The sequence below is a fragment of the Cebus imitator genome, unplaced genomic scaffold (genome assembly GCF_001604975.1).
Source record: "Cebus imitator isolate Cc_AM_T3 unplaced genomic scaffold, Cebus_imitator-1.0 Scaffold151, whole genome shotgun sequence".
Classification (NCBI taxonomy): domain Eukaryota; kingdom Metazoa; phylum Chordata; class Mammalia; order Primates; family Cebidae; genus Cebus; species Cebus imitator.
In genome coordinates this window covers 304128-328501 of record NW_016107466.1, presented here as the reverse complement: position 1 = coordinate 328501, position 24374 = coordinate 304128, and the positions used below count along the sequence as shown (strand labels likewise).

General features: G+C 43.3%; 1 protein-coding gene across 3 annotated transcripts in view; it reads right to left on the bottom strand.

The window, feature by feature from the left end:
* The window catches only part of CDH11 (cadherin 11), a 163973-nt gene extending 142164 nt beyond the window's left edge, over window positions 1–21809 (bottom strand). For all 3 annotated transcript variants that reach the window (XM_017543289.2, XM_017543287.2, XM_017543291.2), the window contains exon 1: window positions 21129–21809. The gene's annotated coding sequence lies outside the window, so the exon portion shown is untranslated. The remainder of the gene's footprint in view (window positions 1–21128) is intronic.
* Between the last annotated feature and the right edge of the window lie 2565 nt (window positions 21810–24374).

Below are 24374 nucleotides of genomic sequence, written 5' to 3'. Positions count from 1 at the left end.
GCCTTAATAAGAAATTACTCTTGGATGGGGTGTAACCAAAGCTCTGAGCAAACCTCCAGAAGAAAGGTTATTGGACTCCCAATGATTGGCCATGTGAAGAGCTCAAATACTAAGGCCTATTTACTGGCCCATTTATTTAAGGCCTCTCTTGTTCTTAAGAGAAGTTGAAGTGGCCTTCAATAAATACCAGCAATGCACTAAGATTTAAACAAAGGAAACTTTTAAAGAAAGTAAGATGAAGGGAAAGTAAAAGTAAGGTTGTAAGATGGAGCAAAGTACTTCACTCCAAAGCACACCATAATTTATGACACATGGTGTTCCTTCCTAGCAAGCCAATAGTTATAAAAACCACCAGAAAATAAAAATGCATTCTTTCTAGGTGAAACAAAACACTGATGCCAGGAGAATTTCTCCCAAAGAGTCTAATAAAGAAATCAGTACCTTAAACAATAACCCAAAAATAAACAGAAAACCACACACACACACACACACACACACACACACACACACACACAGAGTATATATGTATTTACATATAAATATGCAGGTGTATATATAGACACATCTTTAGGGTTGCTTAATTCAAATGGGAACCCAAGCATAGCAGTCCAGTTCAATAACTGCAATCTCAGCCAGTGATATTTCCATGGAATTTATAATAGCCTGTCTTAGTCCCAGCCTCTCCTTTACATTCCTCTCTGTGTTTCTTTAATAGGGTTTCATATCCTCCTCCCAGAAGGAGACACAATGATACTGACTACAAACAGAGGACTATAAAGAAAGGATGAATTCCTTTATCAAAGGACTTAAAGGAGGAAATACACCTCTTTTCACCCCTTCCATCTCTTCTGTCATCTGAGGACACCTAAAAGGCATCATCTGTGAGGAACCGGCCCTTGCTATACACCAAACATGTGACACCTTGATCCAGAGACTTCCCAGACTGCAAAATTGTGAGAAAAAAAACATTCCTTTGGTTATATACCACCCAGTATGTGGTGTTTTACTATAGCAGCACAAAGAAATTAAGACATACATATCTCTTTACAGGAATGTATCTATATTGCCATACACTGCACAAACATGTTTCAGGTAATTCTTACCAGAACCTATGAAGTTGTGTGTTACTACCTCTAATGGAGGTAGGTTTTAGGTGTATTCACATAGCTTCTAAATAGCAGGGCCAGGGTTTGGGTCCAGGTCTGCCTCACTCCTCCCTCTTTCCAGTCTGCAACACTGCTTCTCTGTATGATATCACTGCGAGTTTCAAGACAGAATTACAAGTATTGGTTCATACAAAGACCTCTCTAATCTTGGAGAAGAGCTGGATAGGTGGGTATGGCCACCTGTCCTCACACTGTTGAGAGAAACAATGTGTTTTACGTTAATTAACACTGGTGCCTTTTGATAACCCTACTCCACCATCTAAAGTAACTCCTAGATTAGGAAAAAGATAGAGTTTACTAGGCATAATAATCAGTTTTATGTATTAATTTGGTTAGGTTATGGTCCACAGTTATAGAGTTAAACAATAATCTAAGCAATCTAGGTGTTACTGTGAAGGCACTCAGAAGATGTAATTCAAGTCTGTAATCAGTTTACTTTAAGTGTGGAAAATTATCCTAGAATATCTGAATGGGCCTGATTCAACCAGTTGAAAGGCGTTAAGATCATAACTGAGACTTCCCTGATAAAGATAAAATCCCACCTGCGGACTGCAAGGTCAGCTCTCATCTCAGAGGTCTAGTCTGACCTTCCTGCCTACTGCCCTATGTATTTTGAATTTTTCCAGCCAACCTCTGTGCTAAGGTCTTAATGTAGCTCCCTCAACTTCATATGTTGAAACATAATCTGTAATGTGATGGTAATAAAAGGCAGGGCTTTTTAAAGGTGATTAGGCCAAGAGATTAGAGCCCTTACAAAAGTGAACCAAAAGCACTCCCCTGCCTCTTCCACTATGTGAGAATGCATGACATGGTGGCATCTATGAGGAATGAATCCTCACCAGATACAGTATCTGCTAGTGCCTTAATCTTGGATTTGCCAGCCTCCAGAACTGTAAGCAATAAATTTCTGTTCTTTAGAAACTAACCAGCCTAAGGTATTTTGTTGTAACAGCCCAGATAGACTACTATATGCTACAATTGCTTAAGCCAATCCCTTACCATAAATCTTTTGGTGTGTATATATATATATATATATATATGCATATATAGGTACATATATGGGGTGTGTGTGTGTGTATATATATATACATATATGTATACATGTGTGTATATATATATATATATATATATATATACACATACAAACCCCATATATATCTCTATGTACACATGTATATATATCAAATATATAGATTTGGTATATGTATTACATGTATATATACCAAATATATGCAATTTTGTATATACAAATATATATGTATACTGGGTGGTGTGTGTGTGTGTGTGTGTGTGTGTGTGTGTATGCTATTGATTCTGTTCCCTTGGTTGAACTTTGACCTAGACTCTATGTATATATTAATATTTACAAATGGAAACTTCAGAAAATTTTTGACTCAGGGACTAGAGCAGGCTATCCAGTCTCCTGACAACAGCCAGACATACATTTTAACTCCCTTGAATGACAGTTGTCTTCTTACCTGTATCCAAAGGTCAAATTTCAATTCATACAATAACTAGAATATTATGCTTTCAGTTTGATTTTTTTTGACAAGTTCTTGGCAAGAACAGTACACAGTAGTCTTTTATTATGTTTTGATAAGGGCATCATTGCAGAAGACCATGTGGATAATATCTTTTAAAACCTCTTCTTGTTATTACCTTTTATCTGGTTGTTGTACACACACACAAACACACACACACACAGACATATACACACACAAAAACTCATTTCAGCTATTGAGAAAAATATATTTGTAAGTTTACAAAATTCTTTGTGCTGGAGAAATCATAATAAGAAAAATAATATATGTGTTGTAAAGAGCAAGGTTTGGACTTCACAGGGACCTGGATTCCCAACTGGGTCATGCTGGACAAATTAGCTTCTGCTAGCCTCAGTTTCCTCAAATGCAAAATGAAGACATGGCCTATCTACTTCAGAAGTCTCTACAAATGGTGATTGTCAAGACTGTCCAATAATGACTCTTTCAGACTGACCCTCATTCTCTAGGGTAGGGCTTGTCAGCCTCAGCACTACTGGCACTTTGGGTCAGATCACTGTCTATTGCAGAGGGCTGTCCTGTGCACTGCAGGAGGTATAGTGGCATCCCTGGCCCCTATCCACTTGATGCCAGCAGCATTCCCTCCCAAGCTGTGGCAAAACAAATGTCTCTAGATTTTTCCAAATGTCCTCTGGGGGCAAAATCAGCACTGTTATAGGCGTGCAATTATTATTATTATCAGTAGTAGCCACTTTTGTAGTTTTCTAAAAATGTTAAGTATAACATACAAAAAGAAAATCGTAGCTCTATGAATTCTTAGGAAACACACTTATGTAATCAGTCCTATAACACAGAACAGAAAAGTAGCATCTTCCCCACCCCACATTCTCTTCTTCCAGTCCACTACTGGGGACTTGTGATCAGAGAAGTTAAGATAAAATATTTTGAAAAATCACAGGAAATTCAGAAATTGAGTCTGTAAATTGGTTTTCCCTGTGATTTTGCCCAATAACAAAGTTTTGCTAGAATGACAATCTAACCAGAAACCATCAAAAAAGAGCAGATGAGTCACTCAAACCCAGCATAGGATTGCTTGGATTATTGGATTAACACAAGGATGGCAACTTTTATTGATTCTTCCTTTCTGCCAGACACTCAGCTTGTTCAACTCAATGGAGAAAATGAATTCTCAAAATGATCAACTATGAAAGAGAAGGCCATGAAATTGGGTAGGGCAGCAGCTGGAAGAACCAACTGGCCAATTGGGTACCTTCAGGGAAATAACAGGAGTAATGAGACATTCGGTAGTAAATAAGCTATCACCAGTTGCTATCACATCCCTCTCCCTGTTAATCCTTAAGTTCCTTGGATACTAAGGGATGACAGAACAACATGCTAGAGTTAATATCTTCAGGTACTACTGTAAGATAAACATAGTAGTCTAGTTACATGATATATTCAAATACTACTCTAGCAGCAAGGAAATATGGGAACATCTGGCCAGAATGACTCTCCTTCTCTGGGTATCTAATGCATATGCTGTTGGGAATTTATCAAATTACCCTCATTTGTCTATGAGATGCTAAAGAATTGCAGATTGTAGCTATGTCCTCAAGGTATTTGTTTGTTTATTTGTTTGCTTGTTTGTTTTTAGAGACATTATCTCACTATGCTACCCAGACTGATCTCAAACTCCTGGGCTCTAGCAATCCTCCCATCCTGGCCTCCCAAGTTGCCTGGATCACAGGCATGGGCCACCATGCCCCATCTCTGTCTTTATTTTTATTATGCCCTGTAACATCTCCTATTGGCTCTGGAATATCATAACTACTGAAGATAAGAAACTGCGTAATGAAGAGTGAAGCTCACTAGGAATTAAAATTGCTGAAGTCCTGTTCTTGTCTCTGCCACTACTATGCCATGTGATTTAGTGGTAGTGGTGGGGGGTGTTTATCATTTAAATTACTCTAAATATCAGCATCTAAATCTGTTTTTAAAAGGTAAGAATAAAATGGCGTTCGAGGTCACTTTCAGATCTCTGATATATTATATTTGATATATTGAGCAGAGAACCTGAAATTAAAGGTGTACCTTATATTCTTAGTTATGCATTTGTTTGTAATTTCTGTCACTTACTAACCCTTTCATTCACCCATCCAATAAAACTGGGTATGGTGACTTGTGAAATGGAATGCCAACCTAAGCCTTATGGAATCCATTGCTCCTAGGAACAGCACATAGACAGCTGTACCATAACAAGTCTTATATTACAGGGTGCCATGATCTCCCAAGGACAGTAGACAATACAACTGAAGACATGGAATAATTAAAACACAAGGAAGATCTAGGGAAGCCAAATATTAATTCATTCATCCACTCATCTAGTCATGTCATCCAACAATTCTGAGCACCTATGCAGTAAACCTCGTTTTTTTCCTGTCTCAAGTGCACTGTCAATCACAAGGATGAACACAAGACCCAAGTTTTGTCCTTCAGAATATTCACAGGACATAGCAAATGGCCTCAGAGATGGGCTGGTAACTCAAGGAAGGCAGTCTCAGTTCTTTGTAGTTTCCTGATAGGCAGAAAGCCCATTCTCTCCTGTTTTTAGTGATGTTAGGTACAAAAGCTATATTCTGAGACTTCCAGTGGTCATTGTGTCTTTGTTTTTGTCACCTAGGAAAAATATCTCAGCATCAGTGGAATATGAGGTCAACATTTGATGAGATGCAGAGATGAGTAGGAGATGTGCCCATGTAAACTGAGATGTAGAAACATGAAATTCACAAGATTGTTTAAGTCTTTCATCCAGTCTTGCCAGAAGCTAGGCTACTCCAAGAGGGAAAGTCATGACTTGTCCTCATGGCAATGACTTGACCTCAAGCAGGGGTAATATGAGTTGCCAAGTTCATTGCCCTCATGGCAATGAGCTCTTGGAGTGCACAGTTGTGTGGAAGAGTAGAGTAAAAGTGAGAGCTGAAGGTCAGAGGGCTGTGCACAAAGAAAGGCAAAGACAGCAGTTAGGAGATTAAGGGCACATCTCAGAAAAAAATAGTAAGGGCAGAAAACTTTGACAATGGCAAAAGAATTAGAAAAATAGGCATTATGAGAAAAATATGAGAAATGCTATCGGTAGCAACTGGCAACAGACTGGGTGTGAGGTCTCAAAAATGGGTCCTCCAAGGTTAATGTGTGATCATTTACCGCTGGTTGGAAAAGTGGGTGGATAGTGTTGACATCACGGAAATATAGAATATAGAGAAATCATCATATTTAAGGGTTTGCTAAGTGAAGTTTGGGATGCAGCTTGAGGATTAGCTAGTGTTAGGATGGTGGATGCTGCCATGAAATTTGGATAATAGGCCTGAGCAACTGTGCTCAGCATTTTATCTTCTTTTATATATATACATACATACATACATATATATGTGTGTGTGTGTGTGTATGTGTGTGTGTGTTTGTGTGTATTTGTGTGTGTGTGTGTAAAGAGAGAGAGAGATGAGATCTTGCTCTGTTACTTAAGCTGGAGTGCAGTGGTGTGGTCACGGCTTGCTGCAGACTGATATATTTTGCATTCCATTGAAACTCTCTCTAAAGTTTATAGGAATCTGATTTCCTGGATAAGCTGGGCCTTGGAAACAACTTGGTTTATTGAGTTATCACATTTTCTTGGTTAGCTTTGGATCTTGCAAACTGCTAGATGCTTATTTAGAATATAAATACATGTTTTAAAGAATTGTGTATGAAATGAGAATAAGCATGAGACAATGTAAGAGAAAATGTTATAAATTCACTGACACCAGGTGGTAGTAGAATTGGTATGTTAATGGTATTACTGTTTCATCATAGTTGCAATAATCACCATCATTATTAAGGTGTGATGGTATTGTGGAAAGAGGCCTGCACGGGGAGAAAAAACATGTAAAATCTGAATTTAAGTTCTGCATTTTACTAGCTTATATGATGATAAGCATGTTGCATAATCTGATTGTAGCTTTTTTTTTGTCTGAAAAATAGGGATGGTAGTATAGTGTTATTTTGAAGACGAATTAGGTAACATGACAATATGCCCAACAGTATCTCCTTCACCAATAGTAGCTTTTAAAAAAATCTGTATAAATTTATCCTTCAGAAGTTGAGGCCTGCACTATCTGTAAGGTATCCACTAGTTACATACAGCTACCAAACATTTAAAATGTGTCTAGTCTTAACTGAGATGGGTTAGTATAAAACACTTCACATTTTAAAGACAGTATAAAAAATAGGCTGGGCACAGTGGCTCACGCCCGTAATCCCAGCACTTTGGGAGGCCAAGGCAGGCAGATCACGAGGTCAGGAGATCGAGGCCATCCTGGCCATGGTGAAACCCCATCTCTAAAATAAATAAATAAATAAATAAAATGAAAGGTCACATTAATAATATTACATTGATTATAAACCAATAACATGTTATAATCTGTTGTATTGTGTTATATTTTTGATATATTTGCTTAAATAAAATAAATTATTAAAATAAGTATCACCTATTTATTTCCCTTTTACTTTTTTAATTTGACTGCTAGAATATTTTAAATTAAATATGTGAATCACATTTGTGGTTTGTATTATATTTTTATTGGACAGCACTGGGTTAAAGGGTTATCATGAAATTACAATTATAAACATATAAAAGCTCAACAAAGGATTTGGTGGAGAAAATTGAGTTCTTACTTTCAGAGGTATGCAAATGTGATTCATGCTGGGAAAGAAAGTATTATTTATGCCAATTTCCTTTAAAAGTGAAGCATGAAACCTTCATAAGCAGAGGAAAGATTCTCTTCCTTATATCCAGGTGAAAATCAAGTTCAGAAGAGCAGCAATAGCTTAGTCAACTTGAGTAAAGGGAATGGAAAGGAACAAATGGGTTTGGAAACACTGAACTTGAAGACAAATTCCACACTGTCACTTACTAGCCTTATATCCCAGAGTAAGATGCATAAACTCATTGAATCTCTTTCTCTCTACAGACCAAAAATACTGATATACTTCTAAATCACAAGGTGATAGATAGCACTTGCACTTGGCTTTTTGTGGAGGCCACTGTCACCCCAAGATAGAGGTAAGAAAATTAAAGCAAAAAAAAACAAAAAACAAAAAACAGAAGCATGTAATATACACAGGGCCACGACAAAAGACTGGAGGCAGTGGGGTCTGTTTGGGTCTAAACCTCTGTGGCACTGTGCTTTCTGCTCTATTCAGATCAGTCTTTTATGGCTATCCTGGGAATGGAATGAGACAACGAATCTAAAACATATACCGAGATCATCAAAGAATAGTCCCCATTTATATTGCTGTTGTGAAGGCATAAGGAAGCATAGAGAGGATATAAGATTTAAATCACTCTGTGCCCCATTTATTTGTTCAAAAGAAAGACACGAAAGGACAAGGAAATATGTAAACTGACTGCAAATTCTGTTGTCTTGCTAGTAGTCTCGATCTCATAAGAATTAAGTGTTTGGGGAAAATACATTCAAAAGTTAACTTATTAAATATAAAGCCAAAAGAATTCTGGCCTTACAGATAACTTAAAAGCTTTAAAATCAGCCCCTGCATGCCCAGTATAATATCTGAGGTCCTCCCAGTTCTTCCCCAAATGACTTTGAATCTCTCTGCCCACACTTGCAGCACTAGCATCAAGTTACAATATTTGTTTTTAATATAAAGCATACATTTGATAAAGATCGAACTATTTATATAAAGGTTGGGTTTGGTGGTGGTGGTGGTTGTTTATGTATTTGTTTTTTTGAAAAGGCTTTAGTGTTCTTGTTTTTGTAAGGGGTCCAGAAAGGCACTGAGAATTAGGAAGAGACTGAACTAAATATAAAGGGAGACTGGGGAATATTCCCAGCTGGGACAAGCCAGCTGCTAGCTATAATCCCTATGAATTTCTCAGGGGATACACTTGGATCTAGCCTACTGGATGACCTCCATCAACACACTCCCACAACACAAGACACCTCCCAGGGCAGCAGCCACATCCCTCTTACTATCCAACCTGACACCTCTGCAACAGACATGATTGTTCCTGACAAACTCATTTCTTGTTCAGCTTGATATGAAAATGAAAGTTGGATTAGCACAATTTCTCATATTTGAGAGCATGTGCATGAATAGCATTTTCAGTGTTGTCTTATAGTAAACCCAACTGAGCTTTGAAAGGAGGTGCAGTAATGCAGGTAAAGTTGATGTTTTCAAGATCTCCCTGCTTTGCATCCAAATCAACCCTGCAAGGTGAAAACATGCTCAGTGGGCCAAGCTGATACAATCAATGTCACTCTCTCACAAGCAGACCATCTTCAGAAAGAAATGTTAATCAAATTGTTTCCCATGCAAATGTAAAAACAGGTTGAACAATACCAGAAACAGTATCAATATTTTTCAACATTAAGCAAAGACAGGCAATTCTTGAAGAGCGATGCTATTTCCATGAATTTCACCAATTCACAGTCTTACCCACAATGCTTTTCTTACTTGCTTTGTTTTCACAACTGTTCATTTAAATGAGTTGGAGGACAGGTTTGGGGGGCTCTTTGCCAGATCTGAGAACTATGTTCTGAGTTTCCACGAGCCTACCATCAATCTGATTTTCATTGTCCAAACAAAATTTTGCACCCCAGGACCTGTGTTAGGAGAATAATACATTTATTCTCTGGGTCAAGTCAGTGTGACCGAAACTCCTTGGACTTTTTAAAACAGAGCTCAACTGTTTTTCCCGGTCTCTACTGTAGGGAGGAAATGTTCCATTCTAATCCTCTTATTCTATAAAAGAGGAAACGTGAGTCCACAATTCATGTCTCTTAATGTCAGCCTAAAATTCAGTGTACATTATTCTTTATCTCTTAGAAATCTTGCTTCTTATTAACATGCATTGCAGAAGCTTTATGGCCCTTTTTGACATGCAACATACAAGCTCTTAAGGCTGCATAACAGAGAGTGGATAGTATCTATCGATGGACAAACACTGAATGTGTACATCTTCTTTCAACAACCCTTCGAAACAAACTGTAAATCCTGGGTACAAGATAAATGTTCTGACATGACACTCTTGGTGGCATCTTCCCTTCATTTACGCCAGGGCTGGACAGGAGCCAAACTCTCAGGAGAGAACATGGATCTTGGAAACACAACTTCTTTCTGCCTAACACATCTTTTTAAATATTTAAGTTTTATGAGCACATCACAGAAAACATAACACTCAGTGTCATCCTTAAATAATTCTTGGTGGGGAGAATGCCAAGAATCCATCAATCTTGTATGCCTGAGAAAAGTCATGGGAAAAGGTTTCTGGATCTTTCAGGTCCTGAATTTAAATCATTTGCAGCTGTCCACCATGTGGTTTCAGGCTCCCATTTATGGAATTGGAAAGACGAAATGAGATAACCCATGGAAGGCCCAGTCCTGGGCCCTCAGTAAGCACTTCACAGTGGTCAGCAGGAAGTCTCATGGAGCTACCCTTGAAAGCATCTTAAGTCTGTCTCCCTATAACAGAGCAATGAAGAACATAGGATCTCTTGATGCAAAGCACTGCTCATCCACTTATTAGCTGCGTAACACTGGGAAAAGTTGCCTAATTATCCTGGGCCTTGATTTGCATATTTTATAAATGGATAATTATAGCTTCCACCTCACTGAGATTGTCCTGAAGATGGACTGAGAAAATTCATGGGACATGCTGAACACATGTGTGCACAGGGTAAATGCTCAGTCCACATCAGCTATTACAACAATTCTTCCACCCTTGTGCTGGCTTCATCCTCTCTACCAGGGAAGAGAGTGCCAGAGGGTATTCACAGGAGTACTCTTCCTGTGAGTTTCTCTGTTTAAACTTTCTCTATCAGTTCCTTTCAATGGGATCCAGAAATCATTTAATAAAGCATGCTTCAAATCCAGTAAAACTTCCTTGGGACCTAGGGAATAAAGTCCAAAGCTCTAAATTTGGAATTGAAAGTATCCCACAAAGGGTTTCACAATGGTGTCTCACTATCACCCTCTGCTTATAAACTCTGCTTGAGCAAAGCAAACATGTGCATTCACATCCAGGTGTGCTTGTCTCTATGATGCCTTCTCCAGAATGCTGAGAAACGATGGTTACAAAGTGCCGTGCCAAGTGATTTGTGGAGGAACATTTGAGAGCCAGGCCATTTTCGAGCTGGAAAGGACCCAAAAGGCCACTTTACAGATGAGGAAACTGAGGTTAATTGGCTTTCTCAAGGCCACACAGCTATTTATCAGCAATGCCAGCATTGCAAAGGCTGATCTGTCTGGAAGGAGGGAGTCACAGTGCAGCCTATTAGGGAAGATTTGTCAGCAATTGGCCACAAGCTTGCTGACAGGTGATCTTTCTCCAATCATGAGAAATGAGGCAGAAGTTATGCACCCAATAAGAAAAAGACACTAGTCATGTCTCTCTGTATAAGTGAAAAATGTTGCTTCTCTGGCTTGCAATACAGGGCACCAGAGGAGTGGGGGCGATAGGGAGCGAACAGCTAAAATGATGCCTCAGGCATCCTTCCTCACTTCAAAGATGTGACCTCTCAGGCTGCGTTAGTCTCCTGAATAATGTTCCCAAATGCACTGTGGAAATTTGCTGAAGCTGAAGATTCCCTGCAATGCTTGCAGCAGGAATGGTGATGAATAAAACACAAGAATCACCAGTGCATGACTTGGAAGGCAAGTGTCCCCAGCTCTAACTGCTAAATTGCAATTTTTACTCTAAGATAATAATACTAATAGTGACAGTCCATTTATAAAGTGTTTTTTAAGCTCCCCCAAATAATAATAAAAATGAAAATTATATATTATACTATAGCAGTGTCTATGAAGAAGAGAGTGGAGTGAAGTTGTTCAAGATAAATCTCCCTTTACTACTGAAATATTTTGGCAAAGTATTGACATTTAGAATTGTTTGCATAAATGAAGCACTTCACCCCGATTTCCAATTTGGCTTTCGATTTAAATGTAGTTTTGCTGCTGCTGTCAAATAAATATTAAAAAAAAAAAAAACTTCATGTGGTTTAAAAAAGTGAACAATGGAAAGTTGATTACTACTGATATTTTACTAAGCTGCCTAGAGAGCCTCACCTATGTTTCATTAGTCATCTTTCATTAGTGATCTAGATTTGTGTTCATGACGACTAGACAGGGATTACCACATAGAAATTGAAATTAGCTGGGCATGGTGGCTCACGCCTATAATCCCAGCACTTTGGGAGGCCAAGGCAGGCAGATCACTTGAGGTCAGGAGTTTGAGACCAGCCAGTCAACATGGTGAAGCCCTGTCTCTACTAGAAATACAAAAATTAGCCAGGTGTGGTGGTGCATACCTGTAATCCCAGCTACTTGGGGGGCTGAGGTAAGAGAATGGCTTGAATTTGGGAGGTGGAGGTTGTAGTGTCCCAGGATGGTGCCACCACACTCCAGCCTGGGAGAAAGCCAGACTCCATGAAAGAAAGAGAGAGAGAGAGAGAAAGAAAGGAAAAAAGGAGAGAGAGAGAGAGGGAGGGAGAGAGGGAGAAATGCATGGCTCCAAGAGTTCTGTTCAGTTATAACTGGGTTAAGTTTGGGCAAGAAGTTTTCTCAGCTACAAAATCAAAGCCTTTATAAGATTCTACTCTCTGACCCATTAGACGGGCTACCATGTCTCAGATGCTCTGAGACCTTGGGCTTCCCCTGCAGACTTCACTCCCTGAAAGAGGAAAGCAGATTCCTTTCAAAGGTGCGTCAGAAAACTTGTTCTGGGGTGCTATGAGAGTAACTCCAGAGAACGTTTTTACCCATATGTCCTTGTTGCTCAAACTCACCCAACTGTATGCACTGACACCTTTCACTGTTTACCCAATACTTGGGCCAACACAGAGGCTATATAGTTAAGAAGGTGTGTAGACTGTCCCCTCTAGAAACTAAGATGTGACTTGAAGCCACTTGTCCCTTCTTATGGGGAGGGGAGTCTTCTTTCATGAACCCATCAATGCTGAGAGTTCCTACATATTCCTTTTGAGATTTTTCCATTGGCTCCATGGCTAGAGTCTATGGAAAACTTTCCCACAGGACTGGATGTGTCCCTTGCAAGAGACCATTTGCCATCCACATGCCAAGCTATTATGCTGCCTTCCATAGCCACCCTTGGAAATACCACCTCATCTACTGAGTTACATTACTGGGCTTCTGCCCAGGTCCTGACACCTGCCCAATATTTGCACAACGAAACTTGGACTATTCAATATTTGTTTGTTTTAAGACAGGGTCTGGATCTGTCCCCCAAAGCTGGAGTTCAGTGCCGCAATCCCAGCTCACTGCAGCCTCGACACCTCTGGCTCAAACAATCTTCCCACAGGCTCATGCCGCTGTGCTCAGCTAAGTTTTGTATCTTGTGTAAAGATGAGGTTTCACCATGTTGCCCACGCTGGTCTCAAACTCCCGGGCTCAAGCCACCTACCTGTCAGAGTAGTGGCCAATACTGGAGGAACTCTGAGGCTCCTCCAACCACTGAAGTTCTTTAAATGTAATCTCTGATTCCAAGTTTTAGAGTTGGCCAGTGGGCTCTGGAATTTGAACCTCTGTGCAAAAAAGAAATGTGAGTGCTTTTCAATAGAGACCTGGGAAAGGCATCTGAGAGGCCGAGAAACTTTGCTGGAGTAAGAATTATCTTTACATCTTACTTTTGAGACATTGCAAATTAAGACATTAAAATGTCTTGCAGGCATGCACTGTTATTAATAATAATTATTACTATCATTTTAGTTGTTACTTCAGAGTTTGCATAAACTGGGCATTTTATGACATTGTTTGAAGAAAATCACCCTTCTCACCCTTGGGAAAGGAGGAATGAAGACCCGCCTGGAAGGATTGAGAATGGATAATCTGGGGAGGCCCAGACATGTAGATGTATTCAAATGGATGCTTGTAGGAGCTCAGAGTCCGCAGTCAGTTCTTGTCCAGAGAGTGAAGGAGGCTCAGACTGTGTCCTCGTCAAGAGAGTAAAGGAGGCCCAGGCTTGAGACACACACCAAACTTAGTGGAAAATGAACATTTGCAGTCAGAGCAGGTTTGGGAAGCCAGCTTTCCTTCTCCCCAGACTCATAATCTTAGACAAGCATATTAATTTCCCTCTGAGAGTCATTTCCCTATTTGTAAAATGGAGATGAGAGTACCTTCCTCTCAGGGTGGTTGTATACACTAAATAAGGCACCTGGGAGAGCACCCGGCACACAGTAAGGTCTCCGAAAGTTGTCTCTCTCTCCCTCCTTTTCCTGGGCAAACACAGGCAGATATCCCTTTCATTGCAAGGTGCAGGAGGGAATGCCAGCCTGGGGCGAGAACACATGACACTGGCTAGCTGCAGATGGGAAATGGCAGGACAACCTGGAAGGTCCCGGAGCCTTAGAAAGCCCAGCCTGGCTGTGATACTGGGTGAGAAACAGTTGGAAAACCATTCAGGACTGAAATAGGGTGAGGACTCCATTCTTTTTAGCGTGATGCCAAATCACTGTGCTTTTGCCTGGGCCTGCAAAAGACAGAAGCCACAAGGCACGACCAGGACTTCTTCAGCCACAGTCTATTTATGAGTTAAAATTGTCACTGCTCAAACCCCTTAAAATCCCAAACTACATTTACCTGAAAAACAAACAGAAAGAGTCTTGAAATAGAGATGAATTATCAAGAGACTAATTATCTTTTGAGCTAGTCTGGAATAGTAATGAGCCCCTTTTAAATGAAAGTAAACCTGTGATGAATATCTCAACATGGCATGCTTAGCAAACTTTCCCGGTAAGATATTACTGCAGGGTAACTTACCACAGCAACCCAGATGCAAAATGAACAGAGGGAAAAAACGCAAAGGTAGGAAGGAGGCAGGCAGTGTTCAAAAGCAGTAATCATCTCTAAAATCTCAAATCCCAAACTGCCTCTTGAATATTTTAAGTGGAAGGAGGTTGGATCACTTAAATTTACGAACTCATTCAAAAAAGGTAGGTACTAATAAACAATTCATAGCTAATTGGAAGAGGCCTCAATCTAAAACTAATGTTCAATGCATGATTTCTGGCCTCATAATTATAAGAAAGAACTGCTACCTGTTCTCATTAGTCCATAAAACTGAATCCCAAGTCTATTTCAGAGAGGGCAAGCAACCCCAGGACATATTGAAGGCTCATCATGAGCTAGGGCTTGCACTAAAGTCTTATTTTATCTTTACAAGAATCCTAGGATATAGATATTATTATGAGGTCTACATCCATTACCAAGAAGACACCTGAGTCTTGGGAGGTTATATAGTTTCTTCTTGGTCACATACTTTGCAAGTAATGGAGCCAAGAATCCTCACTCACAAAATATAGGGCTACACCAAAAGAACTCAGTAATCAAGATAAGTAATGCTTTAATGTAGTATTTGAAAAATCAAGATTAGTTGGTGGAGTACAGTGGCTCACACCTGTAATTCCAGCACCTCGGGAGGCCAAGGCAGGAAGATTGCTTGAGGCCAGGACTTTGAGACCAGCCATGAGCTGTGATCACAGCACTGCAAGCCAAAGTGAGACCCTGTCTCTAAAAAAATAAATACATAACGAAGATTAGTGGGGAAAAAAAATATGATGAACAAAAATCAAAATTTTCAATCAAGACAGAATCCAGCCATGCACATACATCCCTTGGCCTCATTTTCTTCACCCTCATCCTGGCCCTGCTACTGGACACTATAGCTTCCAAGTTTGAATAACTGGTCCAAGCTTCTAGGATGATGAAAACTGAACTTTCCAGAATTGGTTTATGGGTAAAACATTGCCAGAGATCTGAGGCGGGATGGGTATGCAGCAATTGGACCTGCTATGCCTATCCTTACTTCCTCCACCCGTGCTCTTATGGAGAAGGATAAAGATGCGTTGATAGCAAGGACTCTATCCTAAATTCTCACTGTTTGCTCTCACTGATGGAACCTAACGAAGGCTGAAATGAGATCTCTACGTGTCTTAAACTAAGACCAGGGAGGAGCCTCCCCTCCCACGCTGGTTGCCATGTGAGGTGATCGTTGCAGTGAGGACAAAGCCGGCCTCCAGGCCATTTTCTTCAAGAAGGCTGAACGTGGAGAGCTAACTTTAATTTGTGAAAATCATTCCAGTGCAGAGGACCATGTCAGAAGGATTTCTGGCAGAGAAGTGTTGTGGAGTTTAGGAAGTGAAGGCTTTTTTTCAACTGCAGCAACCAGGAAATTTTGAGAATAAACCCCTGCTCATTCACAAATATTGTTTGAGGGACACTTGGTGCCAGAAAACATAGAATAAGACCTTGGCTACTGTTGACTGTCGTCTTTAAAGCTATTTACATCAACTTCCTAGAATCAGCTTTTCAAGTGGCTTAAATGGGGGTGGGAATAGAGAGAGAGAGAGAAAGAGCAGTAATTGGCCTCCATGAGAAACAGCATCATTAGTCTCTCTCACTCTTGAGTTGCATCCTCTTTTCCCTCTCTTCTCTCTCACGTTCCTATCTCACCTAATACCCCGATGTATCAGATTTTCTGCTTGAGCAGAAACCTCGACTACACAGACTGTTTGAGCAATGCTTTATCTCAATAAGAATCCCTGAACTCTGCAACTGTCTCATGACTAATTAGACCAAATAACAATGAAATTTTGCCTCCAGTTCTGACAATGTGCATTATTCACAAGTACTTAGAATTTAAAATTGCCCCTTTTTAAGTTAAATAAACTGTCCGGTGATAAGTGAGCATCAGTTTACAAAACACTTTGTCTTACTTTCCACTGAGTTACTTAATACTCCCTCCCATAATCCATTTGCATTGATTCCTTCTTCATCAACTGTCTACGCATTCCAACACAGCTCAGAGCTGCAAAGATCTCCGTTGCTGAATCACCAGGGAGGCAACTGTACTCAGTTAAGACAAAAAATACAAATAAGTATCCACTTAAAACAGTACTTATTTTTTAATAGAGTTTTCCTCTTAATTATAATACAGCATTAGTTTCTTTTTGCATTGTCCTTCTGAACTTTGATGACACTATCAAACCGGAGCAAATATAAATTTATGTAGCCTGAAATATGCAATTTAATCATAAGCCATAATTTTCGTATCACTGAGAAAAAAACATCAAATGATTATACTCCAGTGCATAAGGAACAATCTTGAATTAAATTTTACTCTCTGCTAGATTTTTCACAGCAATATCAAGAATGGTTTGAAGGAAATAGTAAAACATTACTGTTATATTAAAACTCCAGGCCCCAAAGTGTGTACCGAAGATCAAACTGCTATTCTTTTTTGCAAATTAGAAATGTCTTGCAGACATCTTCAAAACCTCATGAAAGAACAGGCAATGATGTCACAGTAGTCTCACTCATATTTTTCTTCTTTATCCATTCCCTTCTACTTGGAGTCAGGAATGATGCTCTTTTTTGCCGAAAAAATATCCAGAAAATCCTCCCAGATCACTGTCTCAGCGAGAGCTGACCTTGTTTATCCTGCAGCCCAGCCCCCACCCCGGCTGCTACTCAATGTCAAGTTACAAGATTTCTCAACTTTCTAGTAAATTCCAAGGTGGGAAGAAGAGGCTCAAGGTAACGGGATCCGGCCACTAGAAAGATGCTAATCCTGACAAACTGCTCCAGCAGTAGATTGAACCACAGCTAGATTGAATTCGTTCTCTCCTGAGAGGGCCAGACAAGGCTGGTAAGTAACAAAACGCCTTTTCATGATGCCCTCAAAAGCAGAGGGGCGCCATGCAGAAAGCTGGAGAAGAGTGCCATTGCCCTCTAGTGGCCAGAAGTGCAATCTTCCGCGAAGGAGTCCATTTCCAGAGTTGTACAAGGCTCTCAATGTCAGGATAAAATTATAGCAGAAAGATGTCTAATTATGGTCCTCGTGTGTTTTCCTTAGTTCTTCCTGCTCATAGGGGAGGCTGCGGATGGCTATCACAGGAATCCCGATGGAACACCTCATTCTTAACTCCTACTGGTGCATCAGGATGTGTCCAATTGTCTCCAGCTTTCTTTTTCTTTAACGGACCTGTTGACGTTTTTCCTCTAATCAATTAAATCACAAATTTATATAGACCAAAGATTTTTGTATCTTTCACAGGTAATAACTTTAAATTGAAAAGGCTAACAACTCATATTCTTGGTAAAAGCAGAATAGGGATTCTTGACAAATAAGATAACTTTTTATGAAACAGCAGCCAATTCCATAAAGGAGAAAGTTATCTCAAACACACTTCAATCCCTTAAATCATTGGCTAGTGAATTTCTACAGTGCTCAAATTTTCTAGGAAGAAAAAAACTTGGAAGTTCATAGTCATTCTTCAAATTTGACAATTCAAGAAAAATGTTTGCTACCTACAGTCAAACTCTATATATTCTACTGTTTGATTATTATTGAATAATTAGGTATGCCTGTGATCAAAGTGAGAACATCAATATTGAAAATAAACGCCAATGAAATTATGTTTCTCAAACATCTACCTACATGAATGTACTGAGAATGAAGAAAGACTAAAATCAGATTTGCAGATCTTGTTTAGATGGTTCTGAAAAACAGATTTAAATGTAACAGATCAAAGTTTACCAACTTTGTAAGTTACCACTTCATAAGTCACATGCATTCACAGGCAAGATTCCAAGACACGCTATGCTCCTGGGAGTGCAGCCCTGGTATTGTAAATCAGACCATGAGGTCAATGTCATGGCGTTTCCCATATGAGGGTCCCCAAACCAGAATCTTTACAAAGGAGCCATGTAATTCTATTCAAAGTGGAAGAAAAACCATGAATTATGAAGACAAGTGCATTAAAAGAGCATGAAATTGACCTGTATTCCCCCAAATCATGGTGTGGCTCTCCAAGTCTGTCCCCTGCCCCCTCCTCCCACAAATAAACAATCAAACATGCACATCCATAGCCACCACTCTACAGAAGGAATCTGAGTTCTGGGACATAAAAAAAATTGAGCCGTAACTAATATTTTTTTTAATTTTCAAATTAACAAAAGATTGCATCTTAATTGAAAATAGAATTTAGGTTTCTAGTAATTTTACTGTCTGGTGTTCTGATAAGAATGCTGAACATAATGAAAGTTCTGAAGTGCCATCAAGATGGTCCACTGCTTCAGTGAGAACTATTTTAAAAGCTTATTTTCCTAGTAAGCAGTAAGCATCCATTTGAATACATCTACATGTCTGGGCCTCCCCAGATTATCCAGTCTCAATCCTTCCAGGCAGGTCTTCATTCCTCCTTTCCCAAGGGTGAGAAGGGTGATTTTCTTCAAACAATATCATAAAATGCCCAGTTTATGCAAACTCTGAAGTAACAACTAAAATGATAGTAATAATTATTATTAATAACAGTGCATGCCTGCAAGACATTTTAATGTCTTAATTTGCAATGTCTCAAAAGTAAGATGTAAAGATAATTCTTACTCCAGCAAAGTTTCTTGGCCTCTCAGATGCCTTTCCCAGGTCTCTATTGAAAAGCACTCACATTTCTTTTTTGCACAGAGGTTCAAATTCCAGAGCCCACTGGCCAACTCCAAAACTTGGAATCAGAGATTACATTTAAAGAACTTCAGTGGTTGGAGGAGCCTCAGAGTTCCTCCAGTACTGGCCACTACTCTGTCCCTTTGTTTTGTAACTTTTATTCCTTTATCCTATTGGAAGAAGACCAGGCTCCCTGCAGCTAGGGTTGGGCAGCTAATATTTCTGTGTTCTGGTGTCTGCACCTACGTATTTGTAGGAAAAACAATTCCAGGATTAACGAAAAGAAGGTCAGTCCCTTTTCTTCTCCTTTCCCAAGGTATTAGGCTCTAGCGCTCAGAGCCCAGGCTGGCAAATGTGCTGATGCGATGCTAAAGGATCCTCGCTCCTGAGAACACATCTGCATCCCCATCCCCAGGAAATCCAGACACCCCGCAAAACCATCGATGTCTGCTGCAAGCCCAAGTGATAAGGAAATTGATCCGTCTTCTCGCCAGATTAATTATGGTAGCTTCCCTGTGATTAAAACGAAAACTTACTGCCTCATATTAAACCGATAGCCATGATTAGAAGAAGAAAACAAGAAAAGATTTCAGAGCGATCGTAACAAGATTTCTTTAGGGGGAGACGAAGGGGAAGACTTTAGTGAAATATATACCCTCATGCAGCAGGGTTTCAAGAACAATCCCCTACTCCCACTCCTTAGGGATGACCCGTCGTCATGCAGAGCTGATACTAAATAATTAAAAGATGCGATTTCTTAATAGCAGTGTGATGGCCCATGAAATTCCTACTGCATTATTAGCAAAAGCAACAGGGCTTCTTCTAGCACCTAGAAAACCTTTCACCCAGGAGAAGCAGGCGCGTGGAGCCCCAGGCGAAAGCAGGGCCTTGGCAAAAAAGGGACATGGAAGCAGGATCCGCAGGCCTCCCCTGACCCCACTTTCTCTGGGGACTCTGCCTTCACAGCGCGGGGCGGGCCCTCCTACAGTTCCTCCCGGTTGGGGTGTGGGGAAAGGAGAGCTCTCCTCGCCGCCCTCCCCATCCGGCCGGACCCTCAGCGCTTCCCAACTCCCGGCTAGCGTTCCGGGGCAGAGCGCAGGGAGGGAGGTAGTGCGTGCCGGGAGCTGGAGAGGCTTGACGCGCTCCGAGAGGCGGCGCAGGTTTCAAGAAGGTTTGGTTCGCAAAGTTAACGTTGACCCTAGCAGCTTTGCCAGGCCCTAGGCAGAGGCAAGCCCGAGTCTGGGCCGCTCGTGGACCTACCCCTGCGCTGGTGGGAGCTCCCGCGGAGGCTCGGGCTGGAGGGCTGAAGCGCACTGCAGCCGGCTGCCCCGGAACAGCAGTCGGCGGCCCCAAGCCCACGCTATTAAAGTGCGGGCAATCGCCTCCTGGAGCTGGGGTCCTTCCGTTTCCCCGGGCTTCCCCGGCAGTCTTGACTGGAGGGACTGAGCCCCGGGGAGCTTTCGGCGGGGATCCGGGAGGATGGAGTAAGAACCCCGCAGAGCGCGAGCATGTCGCGGCTTTTGGAAAGCGGCGCTGGGCGGGCGGGCACCGCGCGGAGGGCGACTTTCCCCAGAGAGACAGGACGGGGGTAGTTGGCGTGTCCGGAGCTCTGCTCTGCAGCCTCTTGCCCCCGCCAGGTGCAAATTTCCGTCTGCCTCGGCTTCGGCGCAGACCCTAGAGGAGGCCGGAGCCGGGGAGAGTCGAGGAGCGCACATCTGGAGCCTCCGTCCCCTGCGCTGCCCGCGCCCACAGCTGGCCCCCTTCTCCCTTTCTGATTTTTAAACAAATCTCTCCCTCCCTTTTGCTTAGCATTAGTGAAGACTTCTAGACTCAGATACCACCACCACACCCCACCCCCGCCAAGACATTCTCTTCCTGAGAAAATCCTGCCCCCCACTCCAAGAAGCCCCAGCCAGGCGAGAGGAAGGGGCTGGCGGCGCGCCTCACCTGGGGCCCTTGCGGGTGGACGCAACCTCCGGGCCGCCTGTCCCTGGCGCAGGGCGAGCGCTGCGGTGTCAGCCCCGGCCACAGTCCCGGTCCCATTCACAAGTCAGCGGCGGCTGCTAGCTGCCCCCGCGGCATCTGCTCCTCGGCCCGCGACGTTCCCCTCGGCTGGTGGCGGCCGCGGAATGAGCCGCCGAGCGCGCTAGTGGCAGGAATGAGAAACCGGGGGGAGGTGGCGGGCGGGTAGGGGGGGGCGGGAGGAGGGAGGCAGCCGCTGGGAGGGGAGAAAAGGGCGGGGGCTGAGAGGAGCCGAGGCTGCGAGACGCAGCGAGATGGGCCTCGCAAAGGCTGCGGGGGCAGACCTGGTCCGCACCCCTCCCCCCAGGGGCCCTGCGATGCCAACCCTTGGATTCGTGGCCGCCCCTCCCGCCCCGAGGCGCGGCGCTCCGACTCCCTCGGGGCTCAGATGGAGTCTGGAGCAACTGAAGTTGGGCTCCAGGGACGCACAGCCAATCAGGGAGGGCGGCGGAGGGAAGCTGGAGAGGGGTTGGGAGCCCCCATTTTCCTCCTTCCCCCAAATCTGCTCCAGCTGGCCAGGCTGGGCCCTTGCCTGGCTGGCCGGGATGGTGGTTGGGGGAAGGTATCGCCCAAGTGAGGGAAGCAATCGGGAATTCGGGAGTGCGTTCTATTCTTTCTCACTCCACCCCACCTTCCAAAAATCCCTCTACGTTGGCGGCTCCTGCCCAGCCCCCACCCCCTTAATCTCCCATCCCTTGCAAACTCTTCTGGTGGCTCTGGTGGTGAAGTCGGGCGGGGAGGGAGACTCCGACTCGGGAAGAGCCCAGTCTCCGTTGTCTTTCAGCTCTCTCCTCCAGTGCCCCCCACGCAACGCCTCGGAGAGGGGTGCGCGGGGAGCGCTTCGCCGGGGTTGGCCTCGCAGTACCCCTTGGGAGGGTGCCTTGGCCCCTGCCCCAGCCAGGTATCAGTGGCCCCCGCCGGTAGTGTCACTTGTTGCCACCCCCTCGCTGCAGACCCGCCAGGACCCTGTGGAATGTGCGCTTCTGCGGGAGTGAGGGCCTAATGGGGCACAGCGCCCGGGTCCTCTCTCCTTCCTGCCCTGTTCCCCTCACCGAGGACTCGCTACCGGGAGGGAACCCCGGGCCTGCTTCCTGCCCTCCCTCCCTGAGTCGCCGGGAAAACAGGCTGGCGGGGCTGGGGCTTAGGAATCACGCCAGGGACTGGGCGGGGCGCTCGTGGTACCGGGAACGAACGGCGTGGGGACCCGCATACCCAGCGGGGAACAACCATGCCTGCGTGGGGACCCCTGGCTTGAACAAGTTTTCAGGGTAGGAAGTAGAGGCAAGAGAGGAGGCGGAGGAAGGTGGAGACGCCAGTGAGCGAAGGAACCGCCTGTGGGGACGGAGATGAGGCTGGGAAAGGAGGAGAGATGGACCCGCAAAAAAGAGGAAGGAGGCTGCAGAGAGAAAGCTGAGCGCCACAGCCAAGCAGTCAGAAAGGGCCAGAGGGGAGTAGACGGACCCAGCAGTTAACGGAAAAAAGGGGCCGAAAACGGAAGAGAAAGCCTGGGACCGTTAGCGCGTGGGGAAGGAACCCCAGTGCGTGGAGAAAGCAGGGGCGGCCGAACCCCGCTCTCCGGCTCCTGGCCACCAGCCCGCGGGTCCCCGAGCGCCCGCAGCCTCCCGAGTTTCCACGCGGCTCCGGGAGACGCCTGCGGTGGCGGAGGCTGGCGAGGCTGCCCTGGGACCTACCCTTCGCAGCCCGCCCGCCCGCGTTCTTCTCGGCGACACCAGGATCCGGGTGGCGCTAGGTGCCTGCCCCTAGTCCGCGTCCTGCGCGGAGAGGATGCCTCTATCACCCTCTGTGTGGACGTGGCCTTTAAACTGCTCATTCCTCCTCTGCGGGGAAAGAGCTGTAAGTTTTGCTGCCCATTTCTCTTACTCCTCAGCCTTCCCCCTACCATGGGTGTCCAAGGTGATAGTCCCCTGGGCCTCCAATATCCCCCCACCCTCGCAACACACGCTCTGCCCAAGGGACGCGAGAGGCCATTGACGCCGAGGGCTTTCCTGTAGAGCGTCAGTGAGCAGATGGCAGTGCCTGCCCCTTTTGCCTCCTCCTGTGGGTACCTGGCCCCGAACCTTTTCAGAGGTCTACCCTGCTTTCTCTGTGCCTTGTTGGCCTCTGCTCTAATCTCTAAAACTTTGGGTGCTTTCCAAGCCACGGCCGAAAGCCCCCACTCTAATAGTAATGGGGTGCTCTGGTGGCGCCATTCCCGCTGATAAATGAAGTTACTTACACAGCAGAAGAGGGAAAAGGGGTCCGACTTTCCCTCAGAGATATTCGAGTTTTGGTCTTGTTTGGCTACAAACTATTGTCTGGATTTTCTCAACCCTTCCACGTGGTCCTAGAGGGAGTGTGAAGACACGGTCAATCTGATTGTACATATATTACACAAAAATGCCCAGGATCTGTGATTATTAGGACATCTCTTGATCCACGAAGCAAGTTTCATAAATTCCCTTTTGGAGGCATGGCCAAAGATGAGCCTGGCCACGTGTCAGCTGACATGAGCTGGACTTTGACCTCGCCTCTCCGTTCAGCAGTTATCAAATCACAGCAGTTATTTTTATAGACCATCCCTTTAGTGATGGGTGCATCAGCCGATTTTAACAAGTCAGTTAAAAAAAATGCTTGATAAGTTCCCACTGACACTGTGCACATGGAACGTGGTGTATAGCAGCAGTCCAGCAAGTCTGCACCTAGGATTCTACTCAAGAGAACAGTAAGCATATGTCCACACAAAAACACATACCAGAGTGTTCATGGCAGCGTTATTCGTCATAGTCAAAATCTGGAAACAATTCAAACACCCATCAACTGGTGAGTAAACAAAACAGGGTGTATCCATACCATGGAATATTGTTTAGCAAGAAAAAGGGAAGAAATGCTGCTGCTTGTGACATCATGAATGAACTTCAAAAACATACGCTAAAAACCAAATGCAAAACAACATATTGTATGATTTTCATTTATACGAAATGTCCAGAAAAGGCAAATTTATAGAAATGGAAAGAGGATCAATGGTTGTCTGGGGCTGAGGATGTAAAGATTGCAAATAGGGCACCAGGGAATTCTGTTGGACGATCAAAATATCTAAAACTACATAGTTGGGATGGTCCAGAAATCTACAAATTTACTAAAATCATTGAATTATAACCAAGAATGGAAAAA